Source organism: Prionailurus viverrinus, unplaced genomic scaffold (assembly GCF_022837055.1).
Source record: "Prionailurus viverrinus isolate Anna unplaced genomic scaffold, UM_Priviv_1.0 scaffold_97, whole genome shotgun sequence".
Taxonomy (NCBI): domain Eukaryota; kingdom Metazoa; phylum Chordata; class Mammalia; order Carnivora; family Felidae; genus Prionailurus; species Prionailurus viverrinus.
Genome location: NW_025927659.1, coordinates 86,379 through 101,526, shown reverse-complemented (window position 1 = coordinate 101,526; position 15,148 = coordinate 86,379).

The window sequence follows — 15,148 nt, the reverse complement described above, 5'->3', positions numbered from 1 at the left end:
ACCCAGGATTCCTGAGAAATGTAAACATTTTTACCTTTACCCAAAGGTGGTTTGTAAGTGGCAAAATTCACTAAAAATTTAGCTGCTTTTTAAGTACAGCTTTCAGCATATAAAGCTTAACAATTACTACTTTCTAGAGCAGTGTTTGGCAAACTTTTGTAAATATTTTGGAGCTTGCCATATGACCTCGGATGCATCCACTGAAGTCTGCCATTGTAGCCAGAAAGCGGCCATGGAGAAAAGGTAAATGAAGGGACATGGCTGTGCTCAAATAAAACTTTATTTATGAATCCTGACATCTAAGCATGATATAATTCTTCAGGCTTCTTTCTGAAAAGTATTTCCACTATTAAAAAACATGAAAGCAGTTCGTAGCTTGTAGGTCCTACCAAAACAGGCCATAGGAAGAATTTGGCTACAGAGCAAGAGCCAAACTAGTCATCCTTAGAGACTACCATTCCACAATGAATGGATTACAGTAGCCACGTGCTGAAAACATAAACACTGAGAGCAGACAAAGTACCAAGACCTGACCAGGGTGTGAAGGATCAAGTCCTCACCCAGGATGCCCATCTACCCTGCTCACGCATGGCCACCTCATCTTGGCATCCCCAGCCTCTAGGAGTGAGTGCAGGTGCCCAGACCTGGTGCCCCCAGTTCTGCAGAGTGCAGGGTGCCCATGTAGTTCTGACACCGTTTATTTACTGGGCATAGTTTCCGCATCCATCAAGTCACCGCCTCCTTCTGGGGCTCCAGGAGGAACAGAAAGACACTTTCCACCCTCCATCTCCTGTGCTTATAGTTCAGACACTGAGTCCAGCTTCTCTCACTGCTAAGGGCCAAATGGAGCCTATGGGTCATTTGTGCGTTGTCTCCACAAATGGGGTTGGGGTCTGTGACGGGCCCTAGGGCTCACAGGGAAGGCCTAATCATAACTGTGACATTTCAGTTCACCAAATATCTTTTTTTTGGGGGGGGGGGCGGGGGTGGACCAAATTTTACTGCTTTTTGGGGAGTCACCAAACATCTTATTTTGGCAGGGGGAGAGAACGCCTTCTACAAAATATGATAAGGAACATTTTTTGCCCCGTATGGAAATTAGCGGGGCAGCCGGCACCCAGCTGGAGCCCGTCACCTCCACCATCCCAAGCGCCAAAGGGCCTGGGGACTCAGGCTGCTTCCACCGGCGCTGCGACCAGAGCTCTGAAACTGGCGGGGAGAAAGCCGCCAGCTCCGGACCCTGAACTGCTCTGGGCCCTTGGCGCGCGGAGGGAAGCGGCGGAGGCAGGGCGTGCGGAGGCAGCGGCGGCGGCACTAGCACCTGTGGCTCTTAAGCTTCGCTGCAGGGCTTCCCGCGGGCCAGGCTGGGCGGCGGGGGGTCCCCAAGGAGACAGGTTAAGGCCTCCGAGCTCCGCGGATGCGCCCCCGGGTCTCCAGGACGCCGTCCTGCAGCAGGACACTCGTCCCGCGCGCACAGCGCCGCCGCGCAATCCCGCCGCGGAGGGACTCCTCCCGCGCAGTGAAGGGCGAACTTGCCGGCCGGGCGCAGCCTCCCTGCGGAAGAGGAGCCGAAGGCCGCGCGCCCCGCGGACGGAGAACCTGGAGCACCTGCGTCACCGCCACGCGTTGCTTCGCCGAACCGCCGGGCGGCCGGGCTCCAGTCCCAGGTGGAACCCGACGCACCCCCCCCCCACCCCCCCCCCCCCCCGGACAGGCTGGCGCCCGGTGCTGCCGAAAGCCTGGCGGCCCCAGCGGCTGCCCTCGCCTCCCTGTGGCTGCGCTGCGTGGGCTTCGGGGAGTCTGGCACGGACCCTGCCGGGAGCCCGCACGGAGCTGGTGACTGCCAAGGCCATTCGCCCCCGGACCCAGGTCAGGAGCAAGTCTCGGCTCCCTGCCCTTTCCTGGCTCCGCGGCAGAAAAAGAAAGTAGGTTTTCACTGTCTTAACTAACGGCTTTTTGCCTCTTCCCAGTCTTTCTCCTCCACCCTAGTGGTCCTGAGCTCCCTCTGTGGCCCTCAACACGCTACTGCTCATTGTTTGTGTTTTTGTCTGTTTTGAATGGATTCTAGAGCAGAGACTCAAGGGGAGAGCAGAGGTAAAAGAGGGCAGGGTACTTGCACAAATAAACTGAAGGGAGGAGCGTATAGCATCGGGGAGAATCCACACCCAAAGCTGCTTAGTGCCAAGCCCTGCTCATCGACCCTAATGTCTTGGTCTCCTCCTGCATACACCCGGGAGCAGGACTGGCCGTCTTCCAGGACTCTGGGCCTGTGTAGACCCCGGGTCCTGTCCTTTCTCATCCCAGGCTGTGCTGCACCCCCCCCCCCCCCCCACGCCCTTCCCCACCTTCTCCTGTATGAACCTGCCCTGACAGGTGTCACCTTCTGCATGAACCTGCCCTGACAGGTTTCATCTGCTGGAGTCTCTGCCTCCTTGCTGCCTCCTGGAGCAAAATTAGGAAAGCACTGTTCTAGATCCATCTGTTGTGATCTATGCTGATTCTCCCCATTGTTTTATTATCTGCCACTCATACTTTGGCAAATTGAGTCTTTAAAAATTTTTTTAATGTTTATTTTTGAGAGAAAGACAGAGAGCATGAGTGGGAGAGGAGCAGAGAGAGAGGGGGACACAATCCAAAGCAGGCTCCAGTCTCTGAGCTGTCAGCACAAAGCCTGACACGGGGCTTGTATCCAGGAACTGTGAGAGATCATGACCTGAGCTGAAGTCTGTCACTTAACTGACTGAGCCACCCAGGTGTTCCCGTAAATTAATTCTGAATTGTATAAGATAATTTTCTTTCAAGTTGGGCAGATAGGGTAGGTAGGCATTAATAATGGTTCCCTAAAGATGTCCATGTGCTAATCCCCAGAAGCTATGAACGTATTACTTTGCATAGCAGAAGGAAAATGTCCTGATGTGATTTAATTAAGAATGTGGACCTGAGGAGACACTCTTGGATTGTGATTGTGCGTGCGTGTGTGTGTGTGTGTGTGTGTGTGTGTAATATAAATCATGGGGACCTCATAGGTGAAAGAGGGAGACAGGAGGATCAGAGTCACGGGAGACATGAGTACAGAAGCAGACGCAGGGGTGAGGGGAGAGCTGGCTAGGGCCATGAGGAAGGACTGTGGGTGGCCTCTAGAAGCTGGTAAAGGCATGGAAGAGATTCTGCCCTAGAACTTGCAGAAAGAGTGCAGCCCTGCCAGTCGTCAGCACCTTCCTTGAGGTTTGCACCGTAAGACACACGGGACTCCAGATTCCAGAATTGCAAGAGAATATGTGTTGTGTTTTGTTGCAGCAGCGATCAGAAACTAACAGAGGCCAGTGAGGTGCATCTTTTTGAACAGCACAGATATTGTCATATTGGTAAGTGGGGCTTCCTTGTACCAGGAAGTTCAAATGAAAAAGAGTAACCCCGATCATATGTTTCCTCAGAGAATCAATGGAGAAGTCACTCTCCTGGGAGAGAGAGGGGGGAGCTGTGGGTAGAGGCTGAGGACCCTCCCTTGTGGACAGGCAGGGACCATGAGCAGAGGAGCCTCAGGACAGGCCAAGCAAAGAGGGGCTGTGTGTCCGGGACCTTGCTTGAGGGCTTCTGAGGGCAGCTGAGCTGGGGGAGGGAGATCCCAAGAGGGCCTCCTGAGGTCTGTGCATCTGTACCTTCAGCAGCAGCTGAGCACAGTCCCTAAGCGATGAGCATCCAGAAGCTTCGAAGATGGCCCGCTGACGGAAGACAGGGAGTTAACCTGGGAAATTAATTAATTGATTAAATTGTGTTTTATTTAAAGTCCGTTTTCTTTCTATTCCATATTATCCTTAGGAGAAAGTGACAGCATGTTTGATTTGATGCTTAACCCTACGTCTGTAATTTTTTACTTTACAAAAAGTAAGAATAAGCTTTCTGAGTGGAAGACCATTGATCGGCACAGTTCCCCAAACCAGAATGGAACAACGTGTGTTAGATGTGGCTTGTCCATTTAGAAGTGGGGATGCTTACAGGAAATACACAAGCTGGCTCTGGGTTAGACAAAACGTCAGTCCCAGTGCCATGCCTTCCTCCTTGTGTGATGTTGGACGGGTCACCTGACCTCTCTGACCCTGGCGTCCTTCCTTCTCAATCAGAGACGATGATCCCTCCACCACAGAGCTGTTCGAGACTTACCTGAGGCAGAGCGTGTGTCAGCACATATCTAGGGACAGGTAGCAATCCCCAATAATGTCAGCGAATGATTAGAGGTCATTTTTAGTCACTTGCCTAAATGGCACGGGGTGACCAGTCTTGGGGTCTGTTGGTTCTGGTCCTGCTTCTGTGTTTTTTCGTGTCTCATGGCCTGTTTCTACTTCTAGGCCCCCCTTAATCCACACTGACCTTGTGTGTTTGGAGGGCTGGGCGGCATGCAGCCCCCTCCGTGCCCACCCTGAGTCCTTAAGTTCCGGGTCTTATTTAATCTTACTAACAATGCTCTGAGCCAGTACTAACACCGTCCTCGCTTTTTAGATGACAAAACTGAGCCATGGTGCGTTTAGGACTTGTCCAGGACCACAGGGGGAGGAAGTGACCAAGACTCAGCCTGAGGTGAGTCTGATTCCTGGGCCCTCACAGCCACACAAAGTTCATGTGTCACAAAGCTCTACTACGTGTCTTCACCCACAATTCAGCCAGTGTGTTCCTGTTTCTCTTGAACTAGCTTTTGTATATTTTCTTGTTACCAAAGTATTGTATGCTTATTGTAGCAAACTTTGAAAATATTGATATACATTAAAGAAGAAATTTACATTCTCCTGTAATTCCACAGTCCAGAGAATCTGTATGTCAGCGATTTTCTGTCTTCATGTTTTGGTTTATTTCCTTTCCATTTTAAATATTTGCATGATATAAAAGACACTATGCTTTCTTTAACCAAATCCTTAGTGTTGATTTGGTTCAGATTATTTCTCACATTAGAGTACATATTCTTATAATTACAATAGTGTATCTAATTATTTATTTGGTACAAATATCCAGAAATGAGAATTTCAATTTTAGGCCAAACAGAAACCTTTTAAAGCTTTGTGATTTGTACATATCACCAATGAGCCAAGCCCGAAGGGCTGTAGAGTATATAGCTCCAGTCTTTGTCATGTGGTATGGTATTATATCAAAAGATTCTTATCTTTCAATAGAAGAGAACATTATCTCAGTCTCCATTCATTTAAGAGGTTGATGTTTTTGATCTTTTCTTGCAGGCATTTGTATTTGTTTATGAGAAACTTCCAGCTTATGTGTCTTACCATTTTTTTCTTGTTGGAATGTTTATTTTATTGTAGATTTGTAGAAGCTGTTTATTAGGAATATCAGACTTCTGTCAAATATGTCCCAAATAGCATTTTGAGTTTGTGGTGTTGCTTTTATATTTGACATGAAAATATTTAACAATGTTGTTTAGCAAAACCCATTAAGCTTTTTTCTATGTAGTTCAGCATTCAGGATGATGCTTACGTATGATTTGGCTGGGGCTGCCATAACAAAATTCCACAGACCAATGTGCTTAATCAACAGATTCTGAATTTCTCACAGTTCTGGACTCTAGAAGCACAAAATCACTGTGTGGTCAGGGCTGGTTTCTCCTGAGGCCTCTTTGCTTGTCTTGCAGATGACGACTTCTCACTGTGTCCTCATGTAGTCTTTCTGTATATTCATCCGTGGTGTTTCTTTGTGTGTCCAAATTTCCTCTTCCTCTAGGGACACCAGGCATATTGAAGTAAGGTATACTTTAATGATACTTCATTTTTTTTTTTTTACTCATCTCTTTAAAGGTCCTATCTACAAACACAGTCACCTTCTTTTTGTTTTTAATGTTTATTTATTTTTGAGAGATAGAGACAGAGCACAAGTGGGGGATGGGCAGAGAGAGAGGGAGACACAGAATCCGAAGCAGGCGCCAGGCTCTGAGCTGCCAGCACAGAGCCCGACGCAGGGCTGGAACCCACGAACCCTGAGATCATGGCCTGAGCCAAAGTCAGATGCTTAACCGGCTGAGCCACCCAAGCGCCCCCAAACACAGTCACCTTCTAAGGCACTGGGAGTTAGGGCTTCAACATATGAATTTTGGGGAACACAAGTCAGGCCATAACAGTTTATAAAGGTCTTTCCCATGTCAAGATTTATAGTTTCATCTTGATGTTTATGGTATCAAAGTTTATATTTCAATGCCACTTGGAATTTATTTTGATGTGTGGCATGGGTTTTATTGAGAAAAATATAAAGAAAGGTTTATAGGTAACATAAATGACAGTTTAAAGAATACTAATAAAATAAATACTCATGTCGTCACCACCCAGCTTCAGAAATAGAATATTCTACTTCTTCTGTGTATCTCAGCCTATGATATTTCCTTGCTTTTACTACAGATTTTCACCTGCACGTGTAATCTTTTTAAAAATGTTTTTAATGTTTATTTTAGAGAGAGAGAGAGAGAGAGAGAAAGAGACAGAGACAGAGATAGTGAGTGGGGGAGGGGCAGCGAGAGAGGGAGACATGGAATCTGAAGAAGGCTCCAGGCTCTGAGCTCTCAGCACAGATCCCGATGCGGGGCTCGAACCCATGAGCTGGTGAGATCATGACCTGAGCCGAAGTTGGATGCTTCACTGACTGAGCCACCCAGGCAGCCCTGCATGTGTATTCTTGAACAGTATAGTGGCTTTTCCTCACATAGGGACTATCCTTTTGTGACATAATTTTTATTTTGTGTGTAATGTTGTCTCTGAGATTCATCCATGTTGTGGAATGCAGTTGACATACTTTTACAGTTTACCAGTCCATACTTCGCTATACCAAAGTCTATCTCATCATTTTAATGGACATTTAAGTGTTTCCAGCTTGTTGCTATTATGGGAATGCATCTGCTTTATGCTTTAGATAAGAATTAATGAAACAAGCAAGATACTCATTCAAACGTAGAATACAATGACAACAGTGGATGCTTCTGGTAACAGGGATTGCGGTTCCTGCTATTCCTCATCCAAGCCTGCCTTTTCATTATTATTCTCAAACATTTGCCCAACTATGAAATGTGAAAGGGTGTTTGACTTTGATTTCAATTTGCATTTTATGTATTACTAATGACATTCAGCATCTTTAAAAAAATTTTTTTAACATTTTATTTTATTATTTAAAAAAATTTTTTTTAACGTTTATTTATTTTTGAGACAGAGAGAGACAGAGCACGAATGGGGGAGGGTCAGAGAGAGGGAGACACAGAATCTGAAACAGGCTCCAGGCTCTGAGCTGTCAGCACAGAGCCCGATGCGGGGCTTGAACTCACGGACCGTGAGATCATGACCTGAGCCAAAGTCAGCCGCTTAACCGTCTGAGCCACCCAGGCGCCCCAGCATTTTATTTATTTTAGAGAGACAGAAAGACAGAGTGTGAACAGGGGAGGGACAGAGAGGGAGGGAGACATAGAATCCTAAGCAGGATCCATGCTGTGAGCTGTCGGCACAGAGCCTGACGCGGGGCTTGAACTCACGAGCTGGGAGTTCATGACCTGAGCCGAAGTTGGATACTCAACTGACTGAGCCACCCAAGTGCCCCAACATTCAGCATCTTTTAAAATCCTCGTTGACCATCCATAGTTCCCCTTCCATGAAATGCCTATTTTTTTTCTTTCTGCCATCTTTTAATATTTATTTGTGAAAGTTCTTACAGGTATCACCTCCCGCTTCATGGCTCTTCTTTTCCTTCTCTTCATGATGTCTCTAGATGAGCATGAGTTCTTAATTATAATATGATCATATTTATCAATGTTTCTCTTTATGTTTTACACTTTGTGTGACTCTTAAAGACATTTTTCATTCCCCTGACATAACAACATTCTCTTATGTACACTTCTAAAGATTTCATGCTTTCTGTCTTCCACCTTTAATCTTAAATTTACTTAGAGTTGATATTTATGCGTTATCTCTGATGAAAGGCAGCTCCCCTTCCAACAAAGCCTGGGGGAAGAAATGCCATACCACCCCCTCCATATCCACCTTCACCCAAAGCTACATATGGGCTTAAGATTCCATCTCTGAAGCTATTAGGGCTACAAGAAAAGGTAGAACAGGACAAGGGGGCAGAGAGAGATGGGGGGGGCTGCTATTTGCAGTGGATGATGGAGAAGCTCTAAAAGGGGGCATTTAAGTAGAAGCTATGAAGACAAAAAAGGAACAAGCCACTTAAATGCAAGAGGAGAAGCACATTTCAGGCAGACCAAAGAGAACATGGAAATGCTCTGCAGCAGGGCAGTGCCTGGAGATTTCAAAGAATGTCAAGGAGACTAGTGTGTTTAAAGCATGTGTGTGAGGAGGAGAGGGTGACAGGATTCTGATTTATTGTCACAAACTCCTTCTCTCCAAATCAGCCCCTATCCCTCTACCTGCTTGGAAAACTTCTCCCTGCCTTTCAAGAAAGAACTCAGAGCTTCTTCTGGTTCCTGGACAGATCAAGCTGTAGCTCTAGTACACTGTGGTGGCCTTAACTTCCTGTGTCACCACTAGACAGTTTCGTAGAGACAGATTGCACTTGTTTCATTTTTGTATCCTTAGTGATAAGAATGGTCACAGCTCACTAAATACTGAATGAGTGAACAAATAAATGCAACAATGAGTGATTGCCAGGTATAGGAGTTCAGGGCCACTGCTACACAGAATCTAGAAACGGTCAGTTCTGCCTTTCCCCATCTAGGAGCATTTTAGAAATGAGTTCAGGCCACAGCTTCCTACCAGGTCCCCTCAGTGAGAGGTAGTGATTGGCCAGCCCCATGGCTGTCTGTGCTCTCCCTGTTGGTTTGGAGGGTTGACCTCTCCCTGGCTCAGTGCTCCTTGACTCCCCTCGGCTGTCCCTGATTCGCGGGTACCTAATTGGTACAGGGAACTGAAGATGTGAAGTTTTTCCTTGACTTGGGTTGGACATCAGAACCCTGATTGGTATGAGCTTGCTTGAGTCAGCAGGATGTCAGCTGTCCATGGACAAAGGGCTGGCCATGCCTCCCTGGTCAGCTTTGCCTCAAAGACAACCTCTTGTCCTTTCAGCCCTGACTCTGCCTGTTCCCTAGCCTCACTGGGACCTCCTACATATCACAACATCTGCTGCTCCTCACCCTAAGTACAGGAAGTAGATAACTTCTTCCTGATACTGAGAATGTCTGGGGCAGTGAGTTATGTGGCCAGCCCCAGCTTTAGAGTACAGTGATCAGCAGGGACCTGGCCAGCAATGTTGCGTAGTCAGGATGAGCATAGTGGGCAAAGATGTTTGTGACCAAATAAGTCTTACCCAATAGGGTCAGGGGGACCAGGGTGGAATGAGATGTCCTAGAGGTTCAGGATTTCATAGAGCAGACCACAGCCCAGGAGAAGGCAGAGCCTTCACAGCTGATGGAGAGAGGAATAGGAAAACTGGGAATTGAATGTGAACCTAGTGCAGGGAAGGCAATACAAGAGGGAAAAAAGAAGCAGGGGTACCGTTTAAAAAAAAAAAGAAGCAGGGGTGCCTGGGTGGCTCAGTTGGTTAAGCGTCCAACTTCAGTGCAGGTCATGATCTCACAGTACGTGGGTTTGAGCCCCGTGACAGGCTCTGTGCTGACAGTGAACACTTAAGAGGATAGATTTGATTTGCTAACTACGTTAATACCTTTAAAACCAGATGAAGATAATTCTTGTCTAGGAATCACAAGAAGTTCAACTGACTTTTGTGTTTTGTGCGCTGGTTCCCGCTTGTTCCTGGCACTCTGAATTCCCTTTCCCTGTGCACACAGATGACTGTCACAGGGTCTTTTGTAGATGCCCAGTGATACTGGTTTCCAGTTCTGCACTTCACACATGTGTGGGCATCACCAGTCATCCTCAGGCTCCTGATGGTCTTCCCTAAGGAATTCACAAGTGCTCCTGGTTTCAACTGCAGAGTTTTATTTTTATGTATTTTTGAGATAGATACAGAGACAGAGCACGATCAGGGGAGGGGCAGAGAGAGAGGGAGACACAGAATCTGAAGCAGGCTGCAGGCTCCAGGCTCTGAGCTGTCAGCACAGAGCCCAACACGGGGCTTGAACCCACAAACCCTGAGGTTATGATCTGGGCCAAAGTTGGATGCTTAACTGACGGAGCCACCCAGGTGCCCCTCAACTGCAAATTTTATATACAAGTATTTACACTGCATGCTGAAGAGTTTAGTTTTAGTGATGTAGGAAGAAGTTTGATCATGACTTGTTTTGGGGAAAGGCAGTGAAGTATCTTAAATTTCTGCTCCCAATTGATGCTAGCAAAAGACAATGGTTCTAATGAAGAAATGATCTCTTGAAAACTTTATATATATATATATATATATATATATATATATATATATATATATATATATATATAATGATCAACCAGCATAAATGTGACCAGGCACAATCAGGCACCTTGCCCAAATCCTCCACACACCTGTGACTGGTAGGCTTCCCGGAATGTTTCCCCATTGTGGCTTTTATTTCTTATGTTGGAACACTCATTTCTTCTTTCTTTTTAAGGAGTACAAAATTATATGTGTTTAGTGTAGACTATCTGGAACATATAACATGTGTAAAGGAGAAAATAAAATTTTTCCTATGCAGAGATGGCCATTGTTAACATTTTGGTAATTTTTTGTTAGTCTTTAAGAAAATTGTATATGTGTACATATAATTTTTACAAAATTGTTACTCAGTTTTCACTGATACGACTTTGTATTTTGTCTACCGTTTTCAACCACCACAGCAGCAGGTACAAGACTGCTTCTCCCTCACAAGGAGCTCTGGCTGTGAAGCAGGCTCAAATGAGTGTTTTGGGTTTTTTTGTTTTTTTTTTTTTAAATTTTTTTCAACATGTATATATTTTGAGAGACACAGAGACAGAGCGTGAGTGGGGGAGGGGGAGAGAAAGGGAGACACAGGATCTGAAGCAGGCTTCAGGCTCTGGGCTGTCAACACAGAGCTCAACATGGGGCTTGAACTCACAAACTGTGAGATCATGAGCCGAAGTCTGACGCTTAACTGACTGAGCCACCCAAGTGCCCCAAACAGGTGTTTGAAGTGAGAAATGAGGTATGATTATTTCATGGCCCTGATAAGACCAAGAAAGGCATTGTTATGTTTTTGAATGGCATGTCTCAGATATTTGAATAGGATATTAAACAGCATTTCACACAGGGGTACTGGGGTGACTCAGATGGTTGAGTGTCCCAACTCTTGATTTTTGCTCCAGTCATGATCCCAGTGTTGTGGATCAAGCCCCACATTGGGCTCCGTGCTGAACATGGAGCCTGCTTAAGATTTTCTCTCTCCTCCCTCTGCCCCTCTCCCCCACTGGTTCTCTATGTCTCTGTCTCTGTCTCTGTCTCTGTCTCTCTCAAAACAAGACAAACAACAGCATCTCCTGACTAAACAATCATGATATTTATTAATGAGGTTTAGATACCAATATTTCTTAATGAAACTAAACCGTAGTGAAAACCAACCTGACCACCAAAAATCTGACCGCTCACAACGTGATGCTCTTTTCTCATGTTTAGGAAACAAATAATTCTGTGCTGTCGGCACACCCAGGCGCCCCAACATATTTAGAAACCACATCCAAATACTGCCATCTTCAAATTTGACATATAATGCCTTTGATGGTAACATACTCAGAGTTAGCATCTGAAAAACAAATTGCCCTCGATGATAAATCTCTGTAACTCGTGGGCCCAATTTCACTATAATATCCTGCACGATCTGACACGGCCCACAGAACACTTGATGTTATTTCTGATCATCTGTAGTGTGAATTTGAATTTTATAATTTAGAGAAATAGAGAACGAGAGAGGAGACAAGTACTTTGAATCTGATCATTTCCTTAAACATAAATGAGCCAGTGAAGTATGACTATTTTTATTTTTATGGCATTTAAAATCAATTTTTTTAAGTTTATTTATTTATTTTGAGAGAGAGAGAGAGAGAGAGAGAACGAGAACCAGTGGGGGAGGGGCAAAGAGAGAGGGGGGCAGAGGATCCAAAGTGGGCTCCACACTGACAGGAGTGAGCCTGACATGGGGCTACAAGCCCATGAACCATGAGATCATGACCTGAACCAAAGTCTAACACTTAACTGACTGAGCTGCACTGGTGCCCTAAGTATCACTATTTTTTAAAGATTGTTGCACACTGTACGTTTTCTGATGAATATATTATAAATTTTACTTACATTTTGTGGTGAGCATGTGTAACCAGTGTCCATTAATTGGTCTGCATGGACAAGAAAGTTTTGTTGCAAAGCGAGGTATCAGTAGGGGTTATTTGAGGTGAAGAGTGAGAGGAAAAAAGTGACCCAGTTTCATGATTTTACCTAAATCAAAATTAAGAGTTGAATATGCTCTCTCATGACAATGTATGGCTGGCTAGGATGAAGGGAGGGGAAGCAGGAAGGTGAACACAGGTGGAGAGTGAAGGTTGAAGTGAGGGCTAAAAAGGTACATGAATAACATGGAAGAAATCAGCAATGATTTGTCACAAGCTAACTAATGGCCATCGATAATTCTCCAAAGTAGAAAATAAAATGATGTAAAATCAAAATAAAACAACTATATAAAATAATAAAAAATGCAATGATATGAAAATAAAAGTTACATAATTATATTAAAAATTATATAAAATTGATACAATAAAATTATAAAATAATCATATAAAATAGGATAATATATATACTAATAAAAATAAAATAAATATACACATAATTATATAAAATAAATATATAAAATAAAAGTATACCAAAGATCACAGTGAAAGGATCTATTGTTTAAATTCTAGTTTTATACGTTTCTTATTCTGCAATTTAACATTATACTAAGAAATTTGTCATATTTTTGAAATGCTCATCCTGGTTTTTATTGTATTTATCATTGCTTTGAACTGAAATAAATCTTCCTGAACTTTTCTCAATAACTTCAGTAAGTCTTTAGCCAGCTCCTTTTTCCTTGGGGTCCAAATACACTTAAGGCAGGTCTCAGTTCTGTGGGTTTGTCTTGCCTTCTTACTGATTCATCTGGTGTTTGAAGATGTTTATCCCATTTATTTCACTTTTTTTTTATTAAAAAAAAATTTTTAGGTCTATTTATTTTGAGAGAGCGAGTGAGCATGAGTGGGGGAGGGGCAGAGACGGGGAGAGAGCACAGGGCCCAATGCAAGGCTCGAACTCATGAGATCATGACCTGAGCTGAAATCAGGAGTCAGATGCTTAACTGACTGAGCCACCCAGGTGCAGGTTTTCACTTTTTAAATGGATGTAGTAGGAATGGCGACGTTTTCTTTTTCTATTACCATAGGTACAGCTCATTGGCTCTGGCTCATCCTGTAAAATTTCCAAGTAGCCCTGAAATCTTGGCCATGTGTCCATGCTGGCACTCAACAGTATGACCCACGCCACCTAGCTCCTGGAAGAGTACAGATTTCCTAAATGTAAAAGCTTATCTCCACACCCCCCCCCCCCCCTTCCTGCCTGCCTTCCTCAAACACTGGAATGCCTGTTAGGTGCCAAGAACCAACCTGATGCTGGTTAAATACTTTTTAAAAGGACAAAAGTAAAGAAAAAGTCCCCTGTGTTTACCTGTTCAACCATATCCTCTCCCCCCACATCTTGGCAACCGCTGATCTTTCTACCACTTGTATGATTTTGCCTTTTCTAGAATGTCGGTAATTGGAACAACAGAGGATATAGCCTTTTCAGACTGACTTCTTTCACTTAGCCAAATGCATTCAAGTCTCACTCGTGACTTTTCATGCCTTAATTGCTCATTCCTTTTTACTGTTGAATAATATTTCATTGCATGGATGTGCCACAGTTTGTGTAATCTTTTACTTTTATTTATTTTTTATTATGAAGATTACATTTTTTAATCTTAATTTTAATTTTTATTTTGCTGAGTGAGAGAGAGAGAATACGTGTGCTAGCAGAGGAGGGGCAGAGAGAGAGGGAGAAAGAGAGTCTTAAGCAGACTCCAGGCCCAGTGCAGAGCCCGACACAGGACTCAGTCTCACAACCACGGGATCATGACCTGAGCGGAAATTCAGAGTCCAACACTTAACCAAATTAAAAATGTTCTCCAGGGGCACCTGGGTGGCACAGTCAGTTAAGCGTCTGACTTCGGCTCAGGTTGTGATCTCATGGTTTGTGAGTTCAAGCCCACATCGGGCTCTCTGCTGACAGTGCGGAGCCTTGCTTGGGATTCTCTCTCTACCTCTCTCTCTGCCCCTCCTGGCTTACACGCACACATTCTTTCTCAAAATAAAACAAACTTAAAAGTTGTTTTTAAATAATAAAAATAAAAAAAAATAAAATGAAATAGCATCACATATGATCAACTATCTTTTTCATAGAAAATACTACAAAATGTATTTTTATCATATATCATTAACTCATACTGAGATTGTTACCATCTCTTCAATCAATACATTGAGCTATACAGAAATGTCAAGACTAGTATTGTGCCCATGTGCTCCACATCCGGAGGTGATGTGAAATGATTAACAATGTCAGCTTTTACTATGCTGCCGTGTACAAGTGAGGAGAATATCAGGCTAATCCCAAACAAAAAAGGGGAGCAGAAAAAGGGTGCCAGGCACTCCTGAGAAAAGATCCTCAGGTAACTAAGAATCCTTGGCACTTCTGCTAAGAGGAAAGATTTGACAAGTTGATCAGTGTCTTTTTCCTACCCCAGTGCTTCCGCTGTTCCAACCCCCCACCCTTTGTAGGGCTGTCCGATGCAGCCAATGGCACAGCCTAAGAGTCCTTCTTTCATTCACATGTAATTACCTCCCGTTTTGAGGACAGAGGGGAAACAAGAGCTGAGGAAAAGCATTTCTCTGGGGCCTGAATAGATGTTTAGGGTTATAGGTTGCACACACCGGTGCTGAATGCCAAATCTTGGGTGCACTGTTCTTTAGGACATGCATTTCTTCATGTGCTTGTGGTATGCATAGCTCTTAAAGTGTGGAGCCCATGGAAGGGACCTTTCTTGCCTGGTTGTAAGGACGATTCTAGGCACAGAAACTTATACCGCGTACTTTGCATTTTGCCATGCAGCATGAATGTGTGTGTCTACACATTCATACCAAGACACCAGGTTCTGTCAGTTCTG